The sequence below is a fragment of the Oncorhynchus mykiss genome, chromosome 17, assembly GCF_013265735.2.
Source record: "Oncorhynchus mykiss isolate Arlee chromosome 17, USDA_OmykA_1.1, whole genome shotgun sequence".
Taxonomy (NCBI): domain Eukaryota; kingdom Metazoa; phylum Chordata; class Actinopteri; order Salmoniformes; family Salmonidae; genus Oncorhynchus; species Oncorhynchus mykiss.
This window is the reverse complement of record NC_048581.1, coordinates 90,847,641-90,865,008: the sequence shown is the minus strand read 5'-3', so window position 1 is coordinate 90,865,008 and position 17,368 is coordinate 90,847,641. Positions and strand designations below refer to the sequence as shown.

The 17,368-nt window shown below is 38.0% G+C and overlaps 1 protein-coding gene across 1 annotated transcript in view; it reads left to right on the top strand.

Annotated features, from left to right (window-relative positions):
- The window catches only part of LOC110493301 (metabotropic glutamate receptor 7-like), a 361,224-nt gene that overhangs the window by 1,286 nt on the left and 342,570 nt on the right, over window positions 1–17,368 (top strand). The gene's annotated exons all lie outside the window — the stretch shown is intronic.

The window sequence follows — 17,368 nt, the reverse complement described above, 5'->3', positions numbered from 1 at the left end:
AGTGGTGATAAGAATAAAACAGACATACATCATGTGTTATAATGAGAGAGAGAGAGAGAGAGAGAGAGAGAGAGAGAGCGAGAGAGAGAGAGAGAGAGAGACAGAGAGAGAGAGAGAGAGAGAGAGAGAGAGAGAGAGAGAGAGAGAGAGAGAGAGAGAGAGAGAGAGAGAGAGAGAGAGAGACAGAGAGAGAGAGAGAGAGAGAGACCAAAACGCTGTACTTCCTGTCGGTTCTGTTTCCAAAGTCATAATCACATGGAGCGAATGATGTGGTGCTCACTGATATTTCAGATTCAATAATGGACAGAATTTACACCCGATATAAATGAAAATGAGATCCATACCTTTGAGAAAATTGATGTCAACACACTGTTTCTGGTATGTGTCCTCCCCCTCGAGGGTTTGAGACGTGTGATGCTGTTGCATGCTTGAGATGCTACAGGGAAAGACGTGTCCTGTAAAGTTGTGTAATGCTGGTATGCAGATACATTGATTTCAAACATTTGTATCTAGTAGTCTGGTCTACTTCACCGCCAGCAGTTAACGGTACCCGGTCTCCCAGGTGGTTGCTACTTAAAGTCCCCAGGACATTCACAGTATTAGGCAAGACTGCCTTCTGTTCTTGTGCACCAGACACATGGGAAAATCTACAATCCATGCTTCATCTGGATATGTTAGTGCCTCTGAATGGAATAGTCTACAATCCCTGCTTCATCTAGATATGTTAGTGCTACTGAATGGAATAGTCTACAATCCATGCTTCATCTGGATATGTTAGTGCCACTGAATGGAATAGTCTACAATCCCTGCTTCATCTAGATATGTTAGTGCCACTGAATGGAATAGTCTACAATCCATGCTTCATCTGGATATGTTAGTGCTACTGAATGGATTTCAAATGTTGATGGGACACTCTGTTACAAAAGAGTGTAAAATGCTTTGTTTTAGGCTGGATCATGTTGTTGTATTGCATTGTCCTATGTTTTAATTCTGTAATGTATTGATTGTTTGCTGCCTTCTTGGCCAGGTCTCCCTTGAAAAAGAGACTCTGGGTCTCAATGGGCTTTTATTGGTTAAATAAATGTAAAAACAAAAAAATGGAAATAGTGAATACAAAATGCGTTGGAGAAACCAAGTTCAGCTTTAAAGTTGCTAGATTGAAGTGACTGTCAGCTCATTTCTCAAATCGCTATATATATACTGTTAGAACACATCTGGCTGCAGCAACAGTGGTTTAGCAGCAGTGTGTGGTTCCAGCACCGCTAGCATCCACATGGCTTCAGCAGTGTGTGGTGCTGAAAGGACAGCTCCTTCCTTTTCCAGCACCGCTAGCATCCACATGGCTTCAGCAGTGTGTGGTGCTGAAAGGACAGCTCCTTCCTTTTCCAGCACCGCTAGCATCCACATGGCTTCAGCAGGGCTTGGTGCTGAGAGGACAGCTCCTTCCTTTTCCAGCACCGCTAGCATCCACATGGCTTCAGCAGGGCTTGGTGCTGAAAGGACAGCTCCTTCCTCTCCAGCACCGCTAGCATCCACATGGCTTCAGCAGGGCTTGGTGCTGAGAGGACAGCTCCTTCATTTTCCATCACCACTCTACTGCTCTCATATTCTGACCGTGTGACTGGTAGGGCACAGCGTTATGGGACATTCATATGGCATGGTGCTGAATGGACAGCTCTGTACCACCACAGCACCGCTGTGCACCCTCTGCTCTCTCGTATTCCGGCCGTGTTCACTAGGGCAAAACACTCTGTATTCATTTCACTGAATACACCCAATATCCCGGACATTCAGAGTTCTGCACATTTTCAATTTTGAAATGCCACATAGACATGGGAATACAGACATGGGAATACAGACATGGGAATACAGACATGGGAACACACAGGCCTAGACATGGGAATGCAGACATGGGAATACAGACATGGGAATACAGACATGGGAATACAGACATGGGAATAACATTTAGATTTTAATGGGAAAGCATTGCTTGTCAGCCAGTGTATCAATATGGGCATTAAGCCTGCACGCATGCCTATAGGGGTTGCAATAGTCATGGGGTTATGGAGATATTACATTTCTAATGGGAAAATCATCCGTTGTCATCCAGCGTATCCCTATGCACCCCAGAGATATACAGAGAAGCATTTCTCTTCTTCGTTATTGTTTCGCTGATAGCAAATTCACTGATATGAACTCATCCCTACAGATACACAGCTGTTTGCAGGTTCATTACCCAGCTAATGTCTCCACATGTTGTCAGCAGTGGAACACAAACCCTGTTCCATCACTATACCAATGGACCTGTGTTTACAGTGTTATCACGGTGATGTTTTCCCCTCGATTTCAGGAAGCAGTTTTCTCCGTAGTACTTTCCTGCTCCTCTCATTCGTCGGTCTAAATCAGTTGTTTCATTGTAACTGGGAACCATATTAGCAGCAGCAGGAGCACATCCCATTAGCTCAGTGTCTTTGTGTTGTTCTGAGGGCTTGATGCTAATGCAGTCCCAGTCCCACTGCTCCACTCTGCATATGTCATGATGACAGTGTAACTTCATATGTCATGATGACAGTATAACTTCATATGTCATGATGACGGTGTAACTTCATATGTCATGATGACAGTGTAACTTCATATGTCATGATGACAGTATAACTTCATATGTCATGATGACAGTATAACTTCATGTCATGATGACAGTGTAACTTCATATGTCATGATGACGGTGTAACTTCATATGTCATGATGACAGTGTAACTTCATATGTCATGATGACAGTATAACTTCATATGTCATGATGACAGTGTAACTTCATATGTCATGATGACAGTGTAACTTCATATGTCATGATGACAGTGTAACTTCATATGTCATGATGACAGTATAACTTCATATGTCATGATGACAGTGTAACTTCATATGTCATGATGACGGTGTAACTTCATATGTCATGATGACGGTGTAACTTCATATGTCATGATGACAGTGTAACTTCATATGTCATGATGACAGTGTAACTTCATATGTCATGATGACAGTGTAACTTCATATGTCATGATGACGGTGTAACTTCATATGTCATGATGACAGTGTAACTTCATATGTCATGATGACGGTGTAACTTCATATGTCATGATGACAGTGTAACTTCATATGTCATGATGACAGTGTAACTTCATATGTCATGATGACAGTATACCTTCATATGTCATGATGACAGTGTAACTTCATATGTCATGATGACAGTATAACTTCATATGTCATGATGACAGTGTAACTTCATATGTCATGATGACAGTGTAACTTCATATGTCATGATGACGGTGTAACTTCATATGTCATGATGACAGTGTAACTTCATATGTCATGATGACAGTATAACTTCATATGTCATGATGACGGTGTAACTTCATATGTCATGATGACAGTGTAACTTCATATGTCATGATGACAGTGTAACTTCATATGTCATGATGACAGTGTAACTTCATATGTCATGATGACAGTATAACTTCATATGTCATGATGACGGTGTAACTTCATATGTCATGATGACAGTATAACTTCATATGTCATGATGACAGTATAACTTCATATGTCATGATGACAGTATAACTTCATATGTCATGATGACAGTGTAACTTCATATGTCATGATGACAGTATAACTTCATATGTCATGATGACAGTATAACTTCATATGTCATGATGACAGTATAACTTCATATGTCATGATGACAGTATAACTTCACATTTCATGATGACAGTATAACTTCATATGTCATGATGACAGTATAACTTCATATGTCATGATGACAGTGTAACTTCACATATCAGGATGACAGTGTAACTTCACATGTCATGATGACAGTATAGCTTCATATGTCATGATGACAGTATAACTTAATGTGTTATGATGAGAATATAAGTATCTGTGGTTTGTTATTTAGTAGAGTGTGCCTTGTTACTTCAAGTTCTGTTTTTGCCATTTGTATGAGTACAGTCCATTCATTTCAGACAAGTAAACATGTTGAAGCTACTTTTCTTTTACATTTGAAATATTAAATTATTCATAAATTTATATCTATACTGAATAAAAATATAAATGCAACATGCAACAATTTTCAATGAGTTACAGTTCATATAAGGAAATCAATCAATTTAAATAAATTCATTTGGCCCTAATCTACGGATTTCACATGACTGGGTAGGGGTGCAGCCACTTGGGAGCCAGGCCCACCCATTGGGGAGCAAGGCTAGCCAATCATAATGCCACCCCCCCCCCCCCCCACCCCCCAAAAATTCGTTACAGACAGAAATACTTCTCAGTTTCATCAACTGTCCGGGTGGCTGGTCTCAGACAATCCTCGCAGGTGAAGAAGCCGGATGTGGAGGTCCTGGGCTGGCGTGGTTAAACGTGGTCAGCGTTTGTGAGGCCAGTTGTACGTTCTGCAAACACTTCTACAACGACGTGGGAGGTAGCTTATGGTATAAAAATTAACATACAATTCTCTGGTAACAGAGCTTGTGGACATTCCTGCAGTCGGGCATTGCAATTGCACTGCTCATTCAAAACTTGAGGCATCTGTGGTATTGTGTTGTGTGACAAAACTGCACATTTTAGAGTGGCCTTTTATTGTCACCAGCACAAGATGCACCTGTGTAATGATTGTGCTGTTCAATCAGCAAAGGGAAAATGCTCACTAACAGGGATGTAAACAAATTGGTTGGAAAAATCGTGAAGTTGGAAAAATCGTAAAGAATATATGTGTGTTCAGTGTATTAGTATTACTATTCATCCTATTGATATTAGTATTACTACCATAGTATTGATATTAGTATTACTATTCATACTATTGATATTAGTATTACTACCATAGTATTGGTATTAGTATTACTATTCATACTATTGATATTAGTATTACTACCATAGTATTGATATTAGTATTACAACCATAGCATTGATATTAGTATTACTACCATAGTATTGATATTAGTATTACCACCATAGTATTGATATTAGTATTACTAACAGAGTATTGATATTAGTATTACTACCATAGTATTGATATTCATATTACTACCATAGTATTGATATTAGTATTACTACCATAGTATTGGTATTAGTATTACTACCATAGTATTGGTATTAGTATTACTACCATAGTATCGGTATTAGTATTACTAACAGAGTATTGATATTAGTATTACTACCATAGTATTGATATTAGTATTACTACCATAGTATTGGTATTAGTATTACTACCATAGTATTGGTATTAGTATTACTACCATAGTATTGGTATTAGTATTACTAACACAGTATTGATATTAGTATTACTGCCATAGTATTGGTATTAGTATTACTACCATAGTATTGATATTAGTATTACTACCATAGTATTGATATTAGTATTACTACCATAGTATTGGTATTAGTATTGCTAACAGAGTATTGCTATTAGTATTACTGCCATAGTATTGATATTAGTATTACTACCATAGTATTGATATTAGTATTACTACCATAGTATTGATATTAGTATTACTACCATAGTATTGATATTAGTATTACTACCATAGTATTGATATTAGTATTACTACCATAGTATTGATATTAGTATTACTACCACAGTATTGATATTAGTATTACTACCATAGTATTGATATTAGTATTACTACCATAGTATTGATATTAGTATTACTACCATAGTATTGATATTAGTATTACTACCATAGTATTGATATTAGTATTACTACCATAGTATTGATATTAGTATTACTACCACAGTATTGATATTAGTATTACTACCATAGTATTGATATTAGTATTACTACCATAGTATTGATATTAGTATTACTACCATAGTTTTGATATTAGTATTACTAACATAGTATTGATATTAGTATTACTACCATAGTATTGATATTAGTATTACTAACATAGTATTGATATTAGTATTACTACCATAGTATTGATATTAGTATTACTACCATAGTATTGATATTAGTATTACTACCATAGTATTGATATTAGTATTACTAACATAGTATTGATATTAGTATTACTACCATAGTATTGATATTAGTATTACTACCATAGTATTGATATTAGTATTACTACCATAGTATTGATATTAGTATTACTAACATAGTATTGATATTAGTATTACTACCATAGTATTGATATTAGTATTACTACCATAGTATTGATATTAGTATTACTAACAGACTATTGATATTAGTATTACTAACAGAATATTGATATTCATATTACTACCATAGTATTGATATTAGTATTACTAACAGAGTATTGATATTAGTATTACTAACAGAGTATTGATATTAGTATTACTACCATAGTATTGATATTAGTATTACTAACAGAGTATTGATATTAGTATTACTAACAGAGTATTGATATTAGTATTACTAACAGAGTATTGATATTAGTATTACTAACATAATATTGATATTAATATTACTACCACAGTATTGATATTAGTATTACTAGCAGAGTATTGATATTAGTATTAATACCATAGGATTGATATTAGTATTACTATCAGAGTATTGGTATTAGTATTACTAACAGAGTATTGATATAAGTATTACTAACAGAATATTGATATTAATATTACTACCATAGTATTGATATTAGTATTACTAACAGAGTATTGATATTAGTATTACTGCCATAGTATTGATATTAATATTACTACCATAGTATTGATATTGGTATTACTACCATAGTATTGATATTAGTATTACTAACAGAGTATTGATATTAGTATTACTAACAGAGTATTGATATTAGTATTACCAACACAGTATTGATATTAGTATTACTAACAGAGTATTGATATTAGTATTACCGACATAGTATTGATATTAGTATTATCAACATAGTATTGATATTAGTATTACCAACATAGTATTGATATTAGTATTACCAACATAGTATTGCTATTAGTATTACTAACATAGTATTGGTATTAGTATTACTAACAGAGTATTGATATTGGTATTACCAACATAGTATTGATATTAGTATTACTAACATAGTATTGATATTAGTATTACTAACAGAGTATTGATATTAGTATTACCAACATAGTATTGATATTAGTATTAACAACATAGTATTGATATTAGTATTACCAACATAGTATTGATATTAGTATTACCAACATAGTATTGATATTAGTATTACCAACATAGTATTGATATTAGTATTACCAACATAGTATTGATATTAGTATTACTACCATAGTATTGGTATTAGTATTACTACCATAGCATTGGTATTAGTACTACTAACAGAGTATTGATATTAGTATTACCAACATAGTATTGATATTAGTATTACCAACATAGTATTGATATTAGTATTTCTAACAGCGTATTTATTTTTAGTATTACTTTTCAGAGTTGTATATTTGTATTACTATTCAGAGTATTTACAGTATTAATAATATTCAGAGTATTTACAGTATTAATAATATTCAGAGTATTTACAGTATTAATAATATTCAGAGTATTTACAGTATTAATAATATTCAGAGTTTTTTATTTGTATCACAATTCAGAGTTTTTTATTTGTATTACTATTCTGAGGTATAAAATGAAAAGTAGTGGTGCCTTGAATTGTACATTTACATTTTTACACACCACACATGCCAGGGCAGTCCTTTTGTATGTCTGTCTAGCAGAAAGCCTGCTGCTGACATTGTTGAGGCGTGTGTGTCCCTGTGTGTGTGTCCCTGTGTGTGTGTGTCTGTGTGAGACCGTGTGTGTGAGTGTGTGTGTGTGTGTGTCTGTGTGTGTGTCTCTGTGTGTGTGTCCCTGTGTGTGTGTGTCTGTGTGAGACCACGTGTGTGTGTGTGTGTGTGTGTGTGTCTGTGTGTGTGTCTGTGTGTGTGTGTCTGTGTGAGACCGTGTGTGTGTGTGTGTGTGTGTGTGTGTGTGTCTGTGTGTTTGTGTGTGTGTCCATGTGTGTGAGTGTGAAATGGGGCTGTGTCTGCCAGTCAGACAAGGGTAAAGGGTACTACCTCAGGGTGCTGTTACACTCCCTGGCATCAAGAACAGAAGAGTAATGTGGACAGGCACCTTGTGTGGGCAGTGGATGTTTCCCAAATGGCACATTGTCCCCTAAATAGTGCACTACTAGTAGTACACAACATAAGGAATAGGGTTCCATTTGCGACACGGCCGTTGTGTAGGAAGAGTCTTGAGTGTGGGGAACCCCTCGTAACTTTCACCCTCAGCAGCCAGCCTCCGAGGGAAAGACAAGATGTTATCTTTATATAGTTTTGGGGAGGTTGGTGAGGTTATTTTCTCCTTACCTCAGGACGTGATGCCCAGTGAAACTCAGGGGACACAGTCCTCTGTTTCTGCCTTAGGTAGACACACACACACACACACACACACACACACACACACACACACACACACACACACACACACACACACACAGGTAGTGTCACTGTGAAGTATCCCAGAGTGAGAGTGTAGTGATCTAGCGTTTTCTTCAGGACTCTATGCCTTCAGGACTCTCTTCCCTCAGGACTCTATGTCTTCAGGAGCCTATGTCTTCAGGACTCTATGTCTTCAGGACTCTATGTCTTCAGGACTCTATGTCTTCAGGACTCTATGTATTTTGAACTCTATGTCTTCAGGATTCTATGTCTTCAGGACTCTCTTCCTTCAGGACTCTATGTCTTCAGGACTCTATGTCGTCAGGATTCTATGTCTTCATGATTCTATGTCTTCAGGACTCTCTTCCTTCAGGACTCTATGTCTTCAGGACCCTATGTCTTCAGGATTCTATGTCTTTAGGACTCTCTTCCTTCAGGAGTCTATGTCTTCAGGACTCTCTTCCTTCAGGACTCTATGTCTTCAGGACTCTATGTCTTCAGGACTCTATGTCTTCAGGACTCTCTTCCTTCAGGAGTCTATGTCTTCAGGACTCTCTTCCTTCAGGACTCTATGTCTTCAGGATTCTATGTATTCAGGAAAGTATGAGGGAGGAGAGACTAGAACTGACATTTAGCTAATTTCACAGGAGAGAAAGGGCACATTTCATGTGTATATCATATAATTTAATGTGTATATCATATCATATCATATAATTTAATGTGTATATCATATCATATCATATAATTTAATGTGTATATCATATCATATCATATCATATAATTTAATGTGTATATCATATCATATCATATAATTTCATGTGTATATCATATAATTTCATGTGTATATCATATCATATCATATAATTTCATGTGTATATCATATCATATCATTTAATTTCATGTGTATATCATATCATATCATTTAATGTGTATATCATATAATTTCATGTGTCTATAATATAATATAATTTCATGTGTATATCATGTCATATCATATCATATCATATCATTTCATGTGTATATCATATCATTTCATGTGTATATCATATCATATCATTTAATGTGTATATCATATAATTTCATGTGTCTATAATATAATATAATTTCATGTGTATATCATGTCATATCATATCATATCATATAATTTCATGCGTATATCATATCATATAATTTCATGTGTATATCATATCATATCATATAATTTCATGTGTATATCATATCATATCATATCATATAATTTCATGTGTATATCATATCATATCATATCATGCCACAAGAGTATTGGTGCATAACGGTACCTGCAACCTTTTGTCAGGGAAAGTAAACTGATATAAAGGACTCCTGCAAATGGCTGTGGTCAAAACACTGTACTTTCAAAATACATATTTTCTCTTTACCCATTAAACAGTTGGGAGCATATACTGTATATATACACTGTAGTGTGCCGCTTTCTTTCTTTCTTTCTTTCTTTCTTTTCATTCATTGTCATTCATTATTTCTTTCAATCTTTCCTTCTTTCTTTCTTTCTCTCTTTCTCTCTTTCATCCTTTCATTCTTTCATTCTTTCTTTCTTTCTTTCATTCTTTCATTCTTTCATTCTTTCATTCTTTCTTTCTTTCATTCTTTCATTCTTTCATTCTTTCTTTCTTTCTTTCTTTCATTCATTCTTTCTCTCTTTATTTCTACACAATTTACTGTTCCGTTACTCATCACCTCTCCAGTATCTTTGGATGTGAATCAGCTCATGCTTTTTCCATTCAACAATCTCATTACATGGAGACAATGAAGCCGATTCACTGTTACCACCCAATGACTACAATACAGTTTCTTCCAGAGATAACGCAAGCTCCTATTACTCTGTAAATAAAAAAGAAGCATATCGACTCCAGCCTGGTGGTCTTGTTATAAGATTAAACCCAAGGTCTGTCCTTGATCCTGATAACATCAGAGACAGTGACCCCCTGTTGCAATGGAAGAGAACACTTACTCCAGAGTCCAGACCCACAGCAGGGGATCTCAGCACGGTTCTCTTCTGGGTGTACTCGGTGGTGCTGGCAGGAGTTCTATTTCATTTGTAGTAAGCCTATCCTGAAAAGGCAGTTGACCCTCTTGGTGTTGGCTTTTTCTATACTATTCTACTGTATCTTAGTCCGTTACGCTCTGACATCTCTCGTCCATATGTATATATGTAACAGTATAGCTTCCATCTCCTCGCCCCGACCTGGGCTCGAACCAGGGACCCTCTGCACACATCAACAACTGACACCCACGAAGCATCGTTACCCATCGCTCCACAAAAAACGCGGCCCTTGCAGAGCAAGGGGAACAACTACTTCAAGGTCTCAGAGGAAGTGATGTCACCGATTGAAATGTTTCACATCGGCTACATATAGTCTTAATTTATTCCTACTTAGATTTGTGTATAGATATTTCTGCACTATCGGAGCTAGAAGCACAAACATTTCGCTACACCTGCAATAACATCTGCTAATGATAAGGAAATGTGTTTTAATAAATTATTAGAATGTTGCAGTCCTGAAACCATAGGTCTGATACCATGTGATTGTACGAAATTAATTTGAATCATTAGATTATTATAATACATGTGTGTAAGGGTTAGACTCATTCGATGATTATATTATAATACTGTGTGTGGATTTAGTCAGAATCAACGTTTTGGGAACAATGTCTCTAGTGTTTTGAGAACAGACTATCTGCCTGAGCCAGATCCGGGGAGACCTTGGCTGGGACACTGAGAACTTCCCAGTCCCAGGTCTCTCCCCCTCTTAGGGGAGGGTAGGAAGACACTATTCTCACGTACTCCCCTAGGCTCTATTGGCGGGCGGATTTGATGGTTGGTGTGGAAGTATGTGTGTCGCTATAAATTGAAGGTCCTGTACTGTACACGGGAGAATGTTCCCGTGAATAAACATTTAACTTTGGTAGACTGCGCCTCTGTCTGTTTTCGTTTCTATCAGTATCTTACAAATCCTGATATAACAGACTGAGGGTAACATAATTGAATTGGTAAATGAACAGGAGTATAGAATTCTCCTGACAGCTAATCACGTGTATGCGACCAATAATATGTGATTTGATATTTATTTGATTTGACTTTTCCCAAAGTGTTTCTCCAGATTGTTTCTTATATGGATTCAGTGACCCCCTGTTATCTCTCATATCTACATGTGCTGCATGAGGACCCACATGATGGTATACCCCCCCCTTCATAAACTCTCAGCCTTACATGTGCATGTTGCACGAAGAGACCACATCAGACTCCAGAGTTCAGTCTCAGTGGGGTTACAAGTCCGCTGGCTGGATGCTTGGCTGTATGGAGTTTTCCTTATTACTGCTGTGCTGTGCTGTACTGTTTGCCTATATGAATTCACCAGTTGACTGAGCTGCCACCAAGCATTAGTCTCTCCTCGACCTTCTGTCCTTGAGGGAACGCTTGGGTGAAGAAGCATCCTTCTCACCCTCCTCCCCTCTTCTCTACCTCTCTCCCTCTGTCTTCTCCTTTCTGTCTCTCTCTTGCGCTCTTGCTCTCTTCCAATTCAAATCGATTAGATTTAGAGGGAATATATTGGCATGGCAAACATATGTTTATAATGCCAAAGCAAGTGACAAAACACAAAACTGAGAAGAAACAAATTTAACATCAACAAAAAACTAGTAGAAAGTAACAGTAAACATTTCACTCAACAAGGTTGAAAAGGTGTTACAGTGTATCCAGACCCTTTGACAACGGACATAAATATCCCTAGAAAATATTCCTATTCATGAAAATCACAAATGAAATATATTGAGACACAGCTTAGCCTTTTGTTAATCACCCTGTCATCTCAGATTTTAAAAATATGCTTTACAGCCAACGCTAGACAAGCATTTGTGTAAGTTTATCGATAGCCTAGCATAGCATTATGCCTTGCTAGCAGCAGGCAACCTTGTCACGGAAATCAGAAAATAAATCAAATTAAATCGTTTACCTTTGATGAACTTCGGATGTTTTCACTCACGAGAATCCCAGTTAGATAGCCAATGTTCCTTTTTTCCCAAAATATTATTTTTGTAGGCAAAACAGCTCTGTTTGTTCTTCATGTTTGGCTGAGAAATCGTCCGGAAATTGTGGTCACCACAACGCCCAAAAAATATTCCAAATTAGCTTTATAATATCGACAGAAACATGGCAAACGTGGTTTAGAATCGATCCTCAAGGTGTTTTTCTAATATCTATTCGATAATATATCCACCGGGACAATTAGTTTTTCGGTAGGACCGATTGGAGTAATGGCTACCTCTGTATTTTACGCGAGAATCTCTCTCGGAGCCACCATGTGACCACTTACTCAATGTGGCCGCATACGGCTATTCTCCAACAGAAATGCGTAAAACTACGTCACAATGTTGTAGACACCTTGGGGAATACGGAGAAAGAGTAATCTGGTTGATAGCCCATTCACTGCTCAATAGGGACGCATTGGAACGCAGCGCTTTCAAAACATGAGGCACTTCCGGATTGGATTTTTCTCAGGCTTTCGCCTGCAACATCACTTCTGTTATACTCACAGACAATATTTTTACAGTTTTGGAAACTTCAGAGTGTTTTCTATCCTAAGCTGTCAATTATATGCGTATTCAAGCATCTTGTCCTAACAAATTATCCCGTTTACTACGGGAACGTTATTTTTCCAAAAACGAAAATACTGCCCCCTAGTCACAACAGGTTGGATTCACATGTGAGGTCATGTACTATACAGTGAGTAGTGTAGTGAAGATTACGACTAAAATTAGAAGCCTACAGAAAATGTCCAGGTAAACAGAAAGTGTCCAGATAAAAAATATTTTATAAATATTAGATTTTGCATACCCAGACACGCTTTTCTAAATTCAAATCAAATGTTATTTGTCACATACACCGAATATAACAAGTATTCACCCGACAGTGAAATCCCTTAACCAACAATTCAGTTTTAAGAAAGAAAAAAGATTCAACAAATAATTAAGGAGCAACAATAAAATAACAGTAGCGAGGCTATATACAGGGTGTTATGGTACAGATTCAATGTGGAGGCTATATACAGGGTGTTATGGTACAGATTCAATGTGGAGGCTATATACAGGGTGTTACGGTAAAGAGTCAATGTGGAGGCTATATACAGGGTGTTACGGTACAGAGTCAATGTGGAGGCTATATACAGGGTGTTATGGTACAGATTCAATGTGGAGGCTATATACAGGGTGTTACGGTACAGAGTCAATGTGGAGGCTATATATAGGGGGTACCGGTACAGAGTCAATGTGGAGGCTACATACAGGGGGTACTGGTACAGAGTCAATGTGGAGGCTATATACAGGGTGTTACGGTACAGAGTCAATGTGGAGGCTATATACAGGGTGTTACGGTACAGAGTCAATGTGGAGGTTGTATACAGGGGGGTACCGGTACAGAGTCAATGTGGAGGCTATATACAGGGGGTACTGGTACAGAGTCAATGTGGAGGCTATATACAGGGTGTTACGGTACAGAGTTAATGTGGAGGCTATATACAGGGGGTACCAGTACAGAGTCAATGTGGAGGTTATATACAGGGGGGTACCGGTACAGAGTCAATGTGGAGGCTATATACAGGGTATTATGGTACAGAGTCAATGTGGAGGTTATATACAGGGGGGTACCGGTACAGAGTCAATGTGGAGGCTATATACAAGAGTCTTTTGGCTTGGGGGTTAATGGGTCATGTGAAAGAAATGCTATACCTCCCAGCCACATCTAGCTAAGTGGATGGGTCTCTACAGTAGGTGCTATAACCCCCAACCACATCTAGCTAAGTGGATGGGTCTCTACAGTAGGTGCTATAACCCCCAACCACATCTAGCTAAGTGGATGGGTCTCTACAGAAGGTGCTATAACCCCCAACCACATCTAGCTAAGTGGATGGGTCTCTACAGTAGGTGCTATAACCCCCAACCACATCTAGCTAAGTGGATGGGTCTCTACAGAAGGTGCTATAACCCCCAACCACATCTAGCTAAGTGGATGGGTCTCTACAGTAGGTGCTATAACCCCCAACCACATCTAGCTAAGTGGATGGGTCTCTACAGAAGGTGCTATAACCCCCAACCACATCTAGCTAAGTGGATGGGTCTCTACAGTAGGTGCTATAACCCCCAACCACATCTAGCTAAGTGGATGGGCCTCTACAGAAGGTGCTATAACCCCCAACCACATCTAGCTAAGTGGATGGGTCTCTACAGTAGGTGCTATAACCCCCAACCACATCTAGCTAAGTGGATGGGTCTCTACAGAAGGTGCTATAACCCCCAACCACATCTAGCTAAGTGGATGGGTCTCTACAGTAGGTGCTATAACCCCCAACCACATCTAACTAAGTGGATGGGCCTCTACAGAAGGTGCTATAACCCCCAACCACATCTAGCTAAGTGGATGGGTCTCTACAGTAGGTGCTATAACCCCCAACCACATCTAGCTAAGTGGATGGGTCTCTACAGCAGGTGCTATAACCCCCAACCACATCTAGCTAAGTGGATGGGTCTCTACAGTAGGTGCTATAACCCCCAACCACATCTAGCTAAGTGGATGGGTCTCTACAGAAGGTGCTATAACCCCCAACCACATCTAGCTAAGTGGATGGGTCTCTACAGTAGGTGCTATAACCCCCAACCACATCTAGCTAAGTGGATGGGTCTCTACAGAAGGTGTAAACGGTACATCCAAACGGTAACTTGTATAGTAGTAATATCAGAAATAGATATTGTCAATGTAAATAACATATACAGTATGTACAAGAACAGTATAAATAATGATATCAGTGATAGACAAGGTAGTTATATACATACAATCAGGGGTAAAGTGGCTGAGCAGCAGGATAAATAATAGCAGCAGCAACGTATGGCGTGTGTGTTAGGAGAGAGTCATAAGAATAGAGGCACTGCAGATAGTGCTGATGACTGGTCCGTCTGAACCACGCTTGAACAAGGGAATCTATATTCGGAGAGTCTGTTTCTGTCCTGCCCTTGACTTTGGTGCAGGGCATGTGATGTCCCATAGCCTCTTCGTCACAAAACTCCCTGATCTTCGTCTAGCTGTGTCCAGTCCAGGTGGTGCTTATACAGGGAGACCATCTACGTGAGGAAGGATGTCAGTGTTGCGCAGCAGCTGAAACCTGGTCCGACTGAGTCCCAACGCTAAATACACATGAACGTTCACATGTTTGAGAAAGCATTTCTGCCCCCCCCCCCCCCAAAAAAAACATTTTGATAAAAATATAAAGTTTAAGTTTAAACGGCTCTCCTGTGAAGTCATGACACGCGACATACGCCTAGTTTCCTGAAACAAGTCTCATTTTGTTACAGTCTTATTCTAAAATGGATATTAAAACAACACAAAATACCCCATAAAGACAAAGCAAAAACCTTTTTTAAAAAACATTTTTGCAGATGTATTACAATTAAAAACGGATGTATCACATTTACATAATTATTCCGGCCCTGTACAAAGTACTTTGTTGAAGCACCTTTGGCAGCGATTACAACCTTGATTCTTCTTTGGTATGACGCTACAAGCTAGGCACATCTGTATTTGGGGAGTTTCTCCCATGGTGGAGAGCTGCAGAGATGGTTGTCCTTCTGGAAGGTTCTCCCATCTCCACAGAGAAACTCTGGAGCTCTGTCAGAGTGACCACCGGGTTCTTGGTCACCTCCCTGACCAAGGCCCTTCTCCCCCGATTGCTCAATTTGGCCGGAAAGTCGGCTCTAGGATGAGTCTTCGTGGTTCAACACTTCTTCCATTTAAGAATGATAGAGGCCACTCTGTTCTTGGGGACCTTTAATGCTGCAGACATTGTTTGGTACACTTCCTGTGATCTGTGCCTCAACACAATCCTGTCTGGGAGCTCTACAAACAATTCCTTCAACCTCATGGCTTGTTTTTTTTCTACATAGATAGGTGTGTGCCTTTTCAAATCATGTCCAATCAATTGAATTTACCTAAGGTCTACTCCAATCAAGGATGATCAATGGAAACGGGATGCACCTGAGCTCAATTTTGAGTCTCATAGCAAAGGATCTGAATACTGAGGTAAATGTTTTTATTTTTCACTTTGCCATTATGGGGTATTGTGTGTAGATTGATGAAGGTTGATTGGAAGGAAAAACAAATGTGTTTAATTGCTATTTTGTAATTACTTCGCCACCATGGCCTATTTATTTCCTTAACTACCTCATTTGCACTCACTGTATATAGACTTTTTGTTTTATATCGTTCTAACGTATTATTGACTGTACGTTTGTTTATTCCATGTGTAACTCTGTGTTGTTGTTTTGTGTTGAACTGCTTTGCTTTATCTTGGCCAGGTCGCAGTTGCAAATGAGAACTTGTTCTCAACTAGCCTACCTGGTTAAATAAAGGTGAAATAAAAAAATAAAAAAATAAATATTTAATCAATTTTAGAATGTCTGTAATGTAACAAATAGTGGAAAAAGTCAAGGGTTCTGAATACATTTTTGAATGCACTGTATATCAACGTCAATCATCAGACCTGCAACTGTCTATTGGACGTAGCTTGTTTGAGTTGGAGACTCCTTGTGACTTAAAACAAAAGGCTTTTGATTGGTTGATGCATCTGAACTGGATTACATCACTATGCAGATCCATCCGGAAATTCTGGTATTGACTGGATCTCTGGGGAAATTCTGAACTCTGATATTCCTATTAAAGGTTATGTGTTCAGAGCTGATAGACAGGGTAGAGGTGGTGTAGAGGACAATTCCTATTAAAAAATAACTTCACTGAAATCAATTTTCATTGCCAAACAAAATGTTTGCTACTAAACTAAGCCTCTGTTTTGGGAAAAATGTAACCATAACTGGTATAGAGGTCTACTGTCCTCCCCAGTTAACTAGTTTGTTGTCTTGTTTTACTAAATCAGA